The sequence below is a fragment of the Leucoraja erinacea genome, chromosome 1 (assembly GCF_028641065.1).
Source record: "Leucoraja erinacea ecotype New England chromosome 1, Leri_hhj_1, whole genome shotgun sequence".
Lineage (NCBI taxonomy): Eukaryota > Metazoa > Chordata > Chondrichthyes > Rajiformes > Rajidae > Leucoraja > Leucoraja erinaceus.
Genome location: NC_073377.1, coordinates 30,100,267 through 30,114,098, shown reverse-complemented (window position 1 = coordinate 30,114,098; position 13,832 = coordinate 30,100,267).

Genomic DNA, 13,832 nt, shown 5'->3' with positions numbered 1-13,832 from the left:
TGATCATATACTGCTGAATAAGTAGCAACCTGCTACAGCGGGTTGGCAAACAGAAAGAACTCTGCTTTGCAGAAGCTAAACGCCAACTTCCCAAATAAAAGCTAGTCTCTGTACAGCGGTCCCAAAGCTACTGGAATGTTCACGGTTCATTAATTACGTTGAGGGAAGGAAGTTATCACTCATTACCTGGTCTTCCTGATGCATGACTCCAAAACCACCGACCTGATTGACTTTCAACTGCTTCCCTTATTCCAGGGACGATATATGTTGAGATGGACAATATATGGGCAATGACAACACCTTCTGCATGGGCCGTGGAACCGGGGGGGGGGGGGCTGCAGCACCCCACTTTTTTGACTACTGTGCAGGGGTAATCGCTGGTCGGCACAGACTCGGTGGGCCGAAGGGCCTGTTGCCATACTGCATCTCTAAAGTCTAAAAGCCTGTAGCCTAAAGACCAAAGCGCGCCGGACTGATATGTGTAGGAAAGAACTGCAAATGCTGGTTTAAATCGAAGGTTGACACAAAATGCTGAAATAACTCACCCTACAGGAAGGGTCTCGGCCTGAAACGTCACTAGCTGGCTTCTCTCCAGAGATGCTGCCAGTTCCGCTGAGTTACTGCAGCATTTTGTGTCTACCGAGTGATGTGTATCTGGGTGATATTATAGTGAGGGTTTGATCTGACAATAGTTCCGCTGGATGCTGACCTCTGCAGCCGTCTAATCGCTGTAAAGCAGCTTCTAGTTTACAGTGGTCATCCATTGACATTCCGGACTGCAGCCACCACCACTCGCACAAAGCGCATGCGGGGGAAATCCTGGGGGGGGGGGGGGGGGGGGGGGGGGGACAAGCAATATGTTGCAGTAAAACCGAAGCCTCTGAAGTCAGGTCACAGCCGCAACGCCACCACAGCATCCAAAGTCAGCCTGCTCCGTGATGGTAAGTTCACAGGCTCTGCGACCAGAGCTCCCAAGGTTGATTCCAGTTGGAGGCCGTCAGCTCCTAGAATCTAGCAGCCTGGGACCAGCTGCAGTTCCAAGGTCGGCTCGCCTGCCCCAGGTCTAGCTATAGTGCCCACATTGGCTCGCTTGCCCCAGGTCTAGCTGTAGTGACCAGGCCGCCTGCGTGTCCCGGGAGTGGCTGCAGTTCCCAGGTTGTGAAAGCCAATTGAAAAACAATACTCCTGCAGGCCAGATGATTTCGTATAAGGGGCCGGATCCGGCCCGTGGGCCGTAGGTTGCCGACCCCTATCCTAGATGTCAGGCCTCATTGTGACCCCCCCCCCCCCCCCATGTTTTAAAAGCGATTTCCTCCCCTACTTGAGCAGCAATTCATTCACTCAAACGTTTGTTTTTCTTTTGCGTCGCCGACAATCCAAGAATCATTGTGAAAGTGAAGAATTGATCTGAGCCAGCACCAGCATTCAATGTGATCATGGCTGATCATCCACAATCAGTATCCCCCGTTCCTGCCTTCTCCCCATATCCCTGGACTCCGCTATCTTCAAAAGTCCTATCTAGCTCTCTCTTGAAAGTTTCCAGAGAACAGGCCTCCATCCCCCTCTGAGGCCGAGAATTCCAGACTCACAACTCTCTGTATGAAAAAGTATTTCCTCATCTCTGTTCTAAATGGCTTACCCCTTATTCTTAAACTGTGGCCCCTGGTTCTGGGTTCCTGCAACATCGGGAACATGATTCCTGCCTCTAGCGTGCCCAAACCCTTAATAATCTTACATATTTCAATAAGATTGCCTCTCATCCTTCTAAATTCCAGAGTATATAAGTCCAGCCACTCCTTCACTCAGCATTTGACAGTCCTGCCATCCCGCAAATTAACCTTGGGAACCTACGCTGCACTCCCTCAATAGCAATGATGTCATTCCTCAAATCAGGGGGCCAAAACTGCACACAATACTCCAGGTGTGGTCTCACTAGGGCCCTGTACAACAGCCAAAGTACCGCTTTGCTCCTATACTCAACTCCTCTTGTTATGAAGGTCAACATGCCGTTTACTTTCTTCACTGCCTACTGTACCTGCATGGGGCCCGGGGAGCCATTGGTGAGAGGAGGAGTTACCTGGGCTGTGAGTATAAAATCCAGCGCGGGGCTTGCTTTCACAGAGGCCCGGGAAGCCGTTGGTGCGAGGAGGAGTTACCTGGGCTGTGAGTATAAAATCCAGCGCGGGGCTTGCTTTCACAGAGGCCCGGGGAGCCGTTGGTACGAGGAGGAGTTACCTGGAGCTGTGAGTATAAAATCCAGCGCGGGGCTTGCTTTCACAGAGGCCCGGGGAGCCGTTGGTACGAGGAGGAGTTACCTGGAGCTGTGAGTATAAAATCCAGCGCGGGGCTTGTTTTTACAGAGGCCATGGGAGCCGTTGGTGCGAGGAGGAGTTACCCAAATCTGCAACGTTCCATCTCACTTCCAGAGAAGGGGTCTGGTGGAAGCCTCTGATTGGTGGAAGAGGACCAGAGGAAGGAGCTGATTGGGTGCAACCCCAGGTTAACATTTCTGCTTTCAGGTTAAGGGTTCTGGGAGTTAAGGATTCTGGGAGTTAAGGATTCTGGGAGTTAAGGGTACATTATTTAATAGTAAAGGTACAGTTTAAAGGATAAATTAATTTCGAGTTAATTTGGGAGTGAGCTGTGTCAGTGGAGATTGGCCCTGTGGTTTGCTCAGCCTGCAACATGTGGGAGATCAGGGATATGGTCAGTGTCCCTGGTGACTACATTTGCAGGAAGTGTGTCCAGCTGCAGCTCCTGGCAGACCGCATTGAGCGATTGGAGCTGCAGCTGGATTCATACTGGAGCATCCACGATGCTGAGAAAGTCGTGAATAGCACATACAGTGAGTTGGCCACACCGCAGGTAAAAGGTAAGAGGACAGAAAGGGAACGGGTGGCCAATAGTCAACAAAGCAGTAGGCAGGTAGTGCAGGAATCCCCTGCCGTCATCTCACTCCTAAACAGGTATACCATTTTGGATACTGTTGAGGGAGATTGCTCATCAGGGGAATGCAGCAGCAGCCAAGTTCATGGCACCATGGGTGGCTCTGCGACACATGAGGGCGGAAAAAAAGAGAGGAAGGGCAATAGTAATAAGGGATTCAATAGTAAGGGGAATAGATAGGCGTTTCTGCGGCCGCAAACGCGACTCCAGGATGGTATGTTGCCTCCCTGGTGCAAGGGTCAGGGATGTCACTGAATGGCTGCAGAACATTCTGGAGAGGGAGGGTGAACAGCCAGTTGTCATGGTGCATATTGGCACCAACGATATATGTTAAAAAAAAAAAGGGATGAGGTCCTACAAGGTGAATTTAGGGAGCTAGGAGATAAACTTAAAAGTAGGACCTCAAAGGTAATAATCTCTGGATTACTACCAGTACCACGGGCCAGTCAGAGTAGAAATAGGAGGATATTGCAAATGAATACGTGGCTTGCAAAATGGTGCAAGGGGGAGGGATTCAAATTTTTAGGGCATTGGAACCAGTTCTGGGGGAGGTGGGACCAGTACAAACAGGACGGTCTGCACCTGGGCTGGAATTGAACCAATGTCCTTGGGGGAGTGTTTGCTAGTGCTGTCGGGGAGGATTTAAACTAATGTGGCAGGGGGATGGGTACAAGAGGGGGATGGGTACAAGAGGCAGGGGGGGTGTAAAATGAGGGTAGAAGCAATAGGTAGCAAGGTGAAAAGTAAAAGTGGCAGACAGACAAAACCAGGGCAAAAATCAAAAAGGGCCACTTTTCAACATAATTGTATAAGGGGTAAGAGTGTTGTGAAGACAAGCCTGAAGGCTTTGTATCTTAATGCAAGGAGCATTTGTAATAAGGTGGATGAGTTGAATGTGCAAATAGTTATTAATGAATATGATATATTTGGGATCACGGAGACATGGCTCCAGGGTGACCACGGCTGGGAGCTGAACATCCAGGGATATTCAATATTCAGGAGGGATAGACAGAAAGTAAAAGGAAGTGGGGTAGTGTTGCTGGTTAGAGAGGAGATTAATGCAATAGAAAGGAAGGACATTAGCTTGGAGGATGTGGAATCGATATGGGTAGAGCTACGAAACACTAAGGGGCAGAAAACGCTAGTGGGAGTAGTGTACCGGCCACCTAACAGTAGTAGTGGAGTTGGGGATGGCATCAAACAGGAAATTATAAACGCGTGCAACAAAGGTAAAACCATTATAATGGGTGACTTCAATCTACATATAGATTGGGTGAATCAAATTGGCAGGGGTGCTGAGGAAGAGGATTTCTTGGAATGTATGCAGGATAGTTTTCTAAACCAACATGTAGAAGAACCAACGAGAGAGCAGGCTATTCTAGACTGGGTATTGAGTAATGAGGAAGGGTTAGTTAGCAGTCTTGTTGTGCATGGCCCCTTGGGCAAGAGTGACCATAATATGGTTGAGTTCTTCATTAGGATGGAGAGTGACATTGTTAATTCAGAAACAAGGGTCCTGAACTTAAAGAAAGGTGATTTTGAGGGTATGAGACGTGAATTGGCCAAGATAGACTGGCCAATGATTCTTAAAGGTTTGACGGTGGATATGAAATGGAAGGCATTTAAAAAATGCATGGATGAACTACAACAAGTGTTCATCCCAGTTTGGCAAAATAATAAATCAGGGAAGGTAGTGCATCCGTGGATAACAAGGGAAATCAGGGATAGTATCAAAACAAAAGAGTAAGCCTACAAATTAGCCAGAACAAGCAGACTACCAGGTCTGGCAAAGGAGGACAAAAGGCTTAATTAGGAAAGGGAAAATAGATTATGAAAGAAAACTGGCAGGGAACATCAAAACTGACTGCAAACGTTTTTATAGATATGTCAAGAGGAAAAGAATAGTTAAAACAAATGTAGGTCCCTTGCAGTCAGAAACAGGCGAATTGATCATGGGGAACAAGGACATGGCAGACCAATTTAATAATTACTTTGGTTCTCTTCACTAAGGAAGACATAAATAATCTGCCGGAAATAGCAAGGGACCGGGGGTTAAATGAGATGGAGGAACTGAGTGAAATCCAGGTTAGCCGGGAAGTGGTGTTAAGTAAATTGAATGGATTACAGGCCGATAAATCCCCAGGGCCGGATAAGTTGCATCCCAGTGTACTTAAGTAGCCGCTGTAATAATGGATGCATTAGTGATAATTTTTCAAAACTCTTTAGATTCTGGAGTAGTTCCTGAGGACTGGAGGGCAGCTAATGTAACCCCACTTTTTAAAAAGGGAGGGAGAGAGAAAACAGGGAATTACAGACCAGTTAGTCTAACTTCGGTGGTGGGGAAAATTCTGGAGTCAGTTATTAAAGATGGGATAGCAGCACATTTGGAAAGTGGTGAGTTCATTGGACAAAGTCAGCATGGATTTATGAAAGGTAAATCATGTCTGACGAATCTCATAGAATTTTTCGAGGATGTAACTAGTAGAGTGGATAAGGGAGAACCAGTGGATGTGTTATATCTGGACTTTCAGAAGGCTTTCGACAAGGTCCCACATAAGAGATTAGTATACAAACTTAAAGCACATGGCATTGGGGGTTCAGTATTGATGTGGATAGGGAACTGGCTGGCAGACAGGAAGCAAAGCGTAGGAGTAAACGGGTCCTTTTCAGAATGGCAGGCAGTGACTAGTGGGGTACCGCAAGGCTCAGTGCTGGGACCCCAGCTATTTACAATATATATTAATGATCTGGATGAGGGAATTGAATGCAACATCTCCAAGTTTGAAGCTGACACGAAGTTGGGGGGCAGTGTTAGCTGTGAGGAGGATGCTAGGAGGCTTCAAGGTGACTTGGATAGGTTGGGTGAGTGGGCAAAGGCATGGCAGATGCAGTATTATGTGGATAAATGTGAGGTTATCCACTTTGGTGGCAAAAACAGGAAAGTAGACTAGTATCTGAATGGTGGCCGATTAGGAAAAGGGGAGATGCAACGAGACCTGGGTGTCATGGTACACCAGTCATTGAAAGTAGGAATGCAGGTGCAGCAGGCAGTGAAGAAAGCAAATGGTTTGTTAGCATTCATAGCAAAAGGATTTGAGTATAAGAGCAGGGAGGTTCTACTGCAGTTGTACAGGATCTTGGTGAGATCACACCTGGAAATATTGCGTACAGTTTTGGTCTCCTAATCTGAGGAAAGACATTCTTGCCATAGAGGGAGTACAGAGAAAGTTCACCAGACTGATTCCTGAGATGGCAGGACTTTCATATGAGGAAAGACTGGATAGACTCGGCTTGTACACGTTGGAATTCAGAAGATTGAGGGGGGATCTTATAGAAACTTACAACATTTTTAAGGGGTTGGACAGACTAGATGCAGGAAGATTATTCCCGATGTTGGGGAAGTCCAGAACTATGGGTCACAGTTTAAGGATAAGAGGGAAGACTTTTAGGACCGAGATGAGGAAATCATTTTTTACACAGAGAGTGGTGAATCTGTGGAATTCTCTGCCACAGAAGGTAGTTGAGGCCAGTTCATTGGCTGTATTTAAGAGGGAGCTGGATGTGGCCCTTGTGGCTAAAGGGATCAGTGGGTATGGAGAGAAGGCAGGGATGGGATACTGAGTTGGATGATCAGCCATGATCATATCAAATGGCGGTGCAGGCTCGAAGGGCCGAATGGCCTTCCCCTGCACCAATGTTCTATGTTTCTATGCTTACTTCCATTGACTGATGAACAAGGACCCCCTAGATCCCGTTGTACTTCCCCTTTTCCCAACTTGACACCATTTAGATAATAATCTTCCTTCCTGTTTTTGCTACCAAGGTGGATAACTTCACATTTATCCACATTAAACTGCATCTGCCATGCATCTGCCGACTCACCCAACCTGTCCAAATCACCCTGCATTCTCATAGCATCGTCCTCACAGTTCACACTGCCTTTTTGAGACAGTGCCTCCTGTAGATTCCTATGATGACAGAGAGGCCAGTACCTGTGATGAACCAGGCAATGTCAACCACTCTCTGAAGCTTTCTTCATTCATGGGCATTCACATTGATGAACCAGGCCGTGTCGTAACCAGTTAATATGTTTTATATTGTACACCTGCAGAAGTTCAACAAATTATTCATCAATATACCAAATCTCCTCAGTCTTCTAAGGAACTAAAGGCATTGAAGAGATTTATTTGTAATTGCATTGATGTGCTGAGCCCAGAACACAGATATGCACACCCAGGAATTTCAAGCTGTTGACTCTATCCACAGCCATTTTAGTAAAGAAGACATGTTCATGGATATTCGATATTCTCTTCCTAGTGAACAATCAGCTCCTTGGTCTTGCTAAAGGTGAGCTAAAGGTGAGAACAAGATTGGTGTTCTGGCACTATTAACTCAAATTATCCATCTTCCTCCTGTACTCGCTCATAATTTCCCTTTATTCGTCCACCACAGTGGTGTCATCAACAAACTTTAAGATGGCATTGAAACTGTGTCTGGTTACACAGTCATGGGTATAGAGAGAGGAGAGCAGAAGACTAAGCACACAGCCTTGAGATGCTCCTTTGTTGATGAATATTGAGGAGCTAGCTGCAACTTCTGCGAAATGGGAAGCTGCGGAGTTGAACATTAAAAAAATTACTGCTCAAGATCATGAAGAAGTTTACAGCAGATTTGAAACAATTTTGCCTCACTGTAAAATTTAGTCCAGTTTTATTTTACCTTTATACCTTTCCTGTTTTATTGGTCCACTGCAGGGGATAAGAGCAAGTATTTAATCTAACTGCAGATGTCTGTCATGCATTAATTATTTCAGAGATACCCAGAATGGTTCTTGCTCTAATTTTGCTTCCCATTTTCTAAGGAAACATTTGCATTTCGTATCCACACAGATTGTGTTGTGTTTTTGAGACGGTAGGCCTGAAAATGTCACATTTTTCATTCAACGGATGCAGAGCATAAGAGATCGGGTGCATGTTCAACAACAATAAATTCTCAGCTACTTTTGTCTAACCTTGCATTTTCTGAGCATTAATCAAAATGTTTTCATCAAGAAAACCTTAAACAAGCTAATATAACATTTCCTACAGCAAAAAAAAGTACTTATTTTAAATGTCTTATGGCCCATTACTTTGAGTTTACAGTATTTTTTTTATTCTCGGTTGCACTTCTAATACTCAATCCAAATAGTTTAGCCTCAGCAAATCTAGATACAAGATAAATCACACTAATCTTTTGGTGCACAAATATATGTGCTTAATCTAATTTCCCAGGAAACATGACAAGGACATAAAAGGTACAGTTCAGTGCATTGGAAAATTGAACCTAACAACTTTCATTTTATATTGTTTATTTGACATTATTTTGCAATTTAAAGAAAATGAATATTTGACTGTCAGGACAGCTAATTTCATCCTTGTTAAAACAGAGTGCTAGCTTAACCTCCCACACCATTAGGTGCTGGTGGTACCACTTTAGGTCCTTTATTTAGCAATGTTACAAAATTTTGAGATTTTAAAAATCAAGTCTGCAATTTATCCCATCAGATAAAGCATAAAAAGAGGTTTAATTTCACACCTAATTCACTTTCATATCTTCAGTATTAAAAAAGTTATGGCCATTTTCATACTCGGAAATTAGCATCTTGTTCCCTATTGCTTTTCCATTGACTTAACTCAAAAGCTGTGATCAAGAACAGTCAAAAGCCCATAACTTTCTTAAAAATTAAGAAAACTGAAATAAATGTTCAGTTATCATAGATTGAAGCATTCTGAAACAAAGATGATACAATCTTACTTGGATGACCTGAAATTAAAGCATATAATTAGTTAGTTACCTAATTGTAGCTAATTACAAAGAATTCACAATATAACATGATTTTTAAATCTCATTGTCATTAATTTATAGGCCAAATGGAAGGAATTTAGTGTTTAATTCCCGTAAATTAGTGGCCATTTAAATCATCTTGCGAGTGGGATTTTTTGGAACGCAATCATTTGGAACATTGCGGATGCAGTGAATTTAAACCCCATATCGGCAGGAAAAATACTGCCGGTTCCTATATTTACATAATGACATTTTCACAACGTGAAAGTTTGATTAAAGGCATCCTAAGAAGCACGTTTATATGTAAAAATAAACGGCGTATCTTGCTTTGACCCCTACGTGAGAGCTGTCCCATTGTCAGCATTGACGGCTTTAGAAGTAGGTTTTAATTTTACTCCTGCTATTAAATTACCCAGCGCTAATTTTAATAAACTTAATAAAACAGCAGTCGGAGCAATTTTTCTTCAGCAACTAAACAGCCTGACAAAGATCGATTTGAACAGGCTGGAGAAAAACAGCATTTTAAACCCGTCCCCCTCTCAAAGGCGTCAAAGTCGCACACACAGCCAGTGACAGAACTGCAGCGCCGCTGAAGGTAAGTTTAGTAACATTCCTACTTTATTCTAATTTGAATCCCCCCCCCAGTACAAAGAAGATCTTTATAGTTCACTTTTCGGTTGTAGGATCAATAATCTTGCACTTTCCAGCTGAGACCTCTTTTAGAGTATTGTGTTCAGTTCTGTGCACCATGTAATAGGAAAGATTGTTAAAGTCCGATTTGCTTCAAACAGATAACAACACAATAAAGTTATTAAAAATGCAGTAAAGTAAAGTTTTTATTACGCGGGTGTGGGAGCCAACTCTAGTATGTAAACACAGACTACAGAGTTGCTTGTGTTGCAGACAAAGATAAGTACAATCACATGTGGAGGTAGAGCCAGCCAGGACTTACCAACGCGAGGCTGGCCGTCTTCGAGCTGCGGCAACGTTCGGGCAGCAGCATGATTCGGCGTTCCGGTGAGGGCGGACGGCGCGGGGCTGAGACACTCCTGTGTGGGTGGCCCGGCTACTGGCTTGAAGGCGCTCCCGTGTGGGCGGCCTGGGTCCCGGCTGGAAGGCGCTCCCGTGTGGGCGGCCCGGCTCACGGCTGGAATGCGCTCCCGTGTGGGCGGCCCGGTGCGGTGCTGAGAAGCTCTCATGTGGGCGGCCCAGTGCGGGGCAGAGACGGTGCTCCGGTGGCTGAGGCGGCGTTATGGCGGCGGTGACCTGAATCCGGGCCCAGCCGCGGGCCAGTGGACGACATCGTCGGGAGCTCGCAGGTCACAGGCTGGTGCCTGTTTTCCGGAGCTCCCGTGGCAACAGCTGCGTCCGCTGGACTGGAGGGCGGCAGCTTTGACCACCCCCGGGCCGCGGAGCTTGAACCGCGGGACTGACTTACCATCGCCCGGTGGGGTATCGCCTCAGTGCAGAGGGAGAAGAGGAAGGAAGAGACAGTAACTCTAAGACTTTTGCCTCCATCACAGTGAGGAGGTGCCTGGTGTACTCACTGTGGTGGATGTTAATTTGTGTTTATTGTGTGTTGTTATTATTACATGTATGGCTGCAGGCAACAACATTTCGTTCAGACCGAAATAATCAGCAGTTCAGCAATTCTTTATCTAACAGAGCATTGTACAGTCTCTTGCCTTGCCCATATATGGTAATATCAAAGATTGACAGTTTCTTCCAAAATGATTTACTCAACAGAAACGTTATGCCCATATATGGTTTTGTTCGAAGGAGCTATTTCTTTTTTTTTTATTGCAGATTGAAGCGGTCTTGTTTTTAGACCTTGTTGATTTCATGTCTGTACACTACAATCTCTGGAGTAATGGATAAGACCGAATGTTCGGAACATCTTTCTGAATGTTTATATCAAAAGGGCAAAACATCTAGTGTTCTCGTGCTGGTGTAATAGAAGAAAGGCAAAACATCTCATGTTTTGTACTAAAGAATTGCTAGTGTTTATATTAAAGGGCAAAACGTCCGGTATTTTTGTGCTAGTGTTTAGAGGAAAGGTTACGCATCCATTTTGTAACTTCTAAATCTACAGCAGAATCCATCTTGTACCTTACTACTTCATTTAACTCTTTCAAGATATTCTCAAGCTTGAAAGGGTTCAGAGAAGTTTTATGAGGATTTTGCAAGGAATAGAGGGTCTGAGCTATGAGGAGAGGGTGAGTAGGTTGGGTCTCTATTCCTTGGAGCGCAGGAGTGAGGGGTGATCTTATAGAGGTGCATAAAGTCATGAGAGGAATAAATCGGATAGATGCACAGAATCTCTTGCCCAGAGTGGTGGAATCGAGGACCAGAGGACATAGGTTCAAGGCGAAGTGGAAAAGATTTAATAGGAAATTGAGAAGTAACTTTTTCACACAAAGTGTGATAGGTGTACGGAACAAGCTGCCAGAGGAGGTAGTTGAGGCTGGGACTATCCAAATGTTAGACATGTACATGGATAGGACAAGCTTGGAGGGATATGGACCAAACTGAGGCAGGTGAGACAAGTGTAGCTGGAATGTTGGTTGGTGTGGGCAAGTTGTGCCGAAGGTCCTGTTTTAATACTGTATCACTCTATGACTCTACTGACATCTTTGCTCACTCACCTCTGGACTCTAATAAAATCCTTTACCCAAACCATAGATGTTATCAAAATCACAGATGTATTCTTATGAACTTACTGCTATCCAATAGCACCAGTTGAATGGGGTTCTATTCTAGTTTCCCTCAAATTTCCTTATTTAATAAATCCAAACATAAAATTTGTCGAAGTGGAATGTTAATAAAGTTAATCGTTCTTTTGCCATGGAAATAAAACTCTCTTATTACTACTGACTGATCATATATGGTCAAATAATACTTCATATAGTGGAGAGGATGTTTCCATTAGTGACGGAGCCTAGGACTAGAGGCCATAGCCTCTGAATTAAAGGATGTTCTTTTAGGAAGGAGATGAGGAAACATTTCTTTAGCCAGAGGGTGGTGAATCCGTGGAATTCTTTGCCACAGAAGGCTGTGAAAGCCAAGTAGGTGGATATTTTTTAGGCAGAGATAGATAGATTCTTGATTAATACAGGTGTCAGAGGTTATGAGGGGAAGGCAGGAGAATAGGGTTAGGAGGGAGAAATAGATCAGACATGATTGAATGGCAGAGTGGACGTGATGGGCCGAATTGCCTAATGCAACCTATTCCTTCTGACCTTATAATTAGATGACATACATCTAGGTATAGATATATATATATATATATATATATATATATATATATATATACTTTAATCACGTATAGTCTTTCTGCTGACTGGATAGCTCACAACAAAAAATCTTTTCAATGTACCTCGGTACATGTGACAATAAACTAAACTAAGGATTAAACGAAAGTCCCAAAGGTTGGTTTAAGGTGAGTGGGAAAAGATTTAATATAACCTGAGGGGTAACTTTTTACACAAAGGGTGATGGTGTATGGAACGAGCTGACGGAGGAGGTAGTTGAAGCAGGTACTATCGCAATGTTTAAAAAGCATTTAGATAGGTACATGGATTAGGTATATTGCAAAGCCTACCTGAAGCGTTGCTGAAAATCTGTCCCAGCCCGAGTGCGCGATTTCGGCAACGTTTAGAGGGGGGCGGGTTTAAAACGCGATTTTCCCTAGGCTGTTCAAATCGAGGTTTTTCAGCCTAGTTAATAATTAATGAAAAATCGCTGGAAGATTCCGTAGCAGGAGCTATTTTTAGTATTAAGGGCTTTCTTTACTTGTTATAGTAGGTTAAAAATTAACCTCTAAACCCCCGACCGCCGACAACGGGTCGGATCTCATACAGGGGAAAACGGAAGGTAGGCTGTTTATTTTTACGTTAAAAAGGGCTTCTTAAGATCCCTTTAAAGTTTAATGTTACGAGTAGCTAATTTGGGCCCCATTATATCCCGCAGTATTTTTCTGGGCATTTGAGGGCACAAATCTAGCGCAATGTGAACGTTCTAAACCAGTGCGTTCACAGGATCCCACTAGAAAGCTGATTTAAATGGACTTTAATTTACAGCAATTGAACACTAAATTCCTTCCATTTGGCCTATAAATTAATGTAAATGAGATTTAAAAATCATGTTTTATTGTGAATTATTTGTGAATATTATTTGGACACTTAGGCTATTTAAAAATGTTAATCATTTATTAAGAAATGGATAGATGTTTAGATCTAGTAATTGAAGTCTGAAATTAGCTACAATTGGGTAACTAACTAATTATATGCTTTAATTTCAGGTCATCCAAGTAAGATTATTTTATATTTGTTTCAGAATGCGTCAATCAATGATAACTGAAAATTTCATTCTGTTCTCTTAATTTTTAAGAAAGTTATGGGCTTTTGACTGTCCACGATCACAGCTTTTTTGTTATGTCCATAGAAAATCAATAGGGAACAAGATGCTAATTTCCGAGTATGAAAATGGCTATAACTTTTTAAATACTTGAGATATGAAAGTGAATTAGGTGTCAAATTAAACTTCTTTTTATGCTTTATCTGGTGGGATAAATTGCTGACTTGATTTTTAATATCTCAAAATTTTGTAACTTTGCTACATGGATAGAATAGGTTTAGAGGGATATGGGCCAAATGCAAGCAGGTTGGACAAGTATAGATGGGGCATGGTGGTCGGCATGCACAAGTTGGGCCGAAGGGCTTGTTTCCATGCTGTGTGACTCTATGAATATGAATAAAGATTGGAACCAATAAACATATTTACAGTGAAAAAGATAGGGTTAAAGCACACTTTTATCCAGAGTGGGGAATCAAGAACCAAAAGACATAGGTTTAAGATGAGAGGGGAAAGAATTAATTGGAACTTGAGGGGCTACTTTTTCACACAGAGGGTAGTGGTTATATGGAACGAGCAACCAGAGGAAGTAATTGAGACGGGTACTATAAGAACATTTAAAAGACATTTGGACAAGTGCATGAATAGGAAAAGATTAAAGGGATATGGGCCAAATACTGCAGCAGGTGGAACTAGTGTAGACAGAGCTT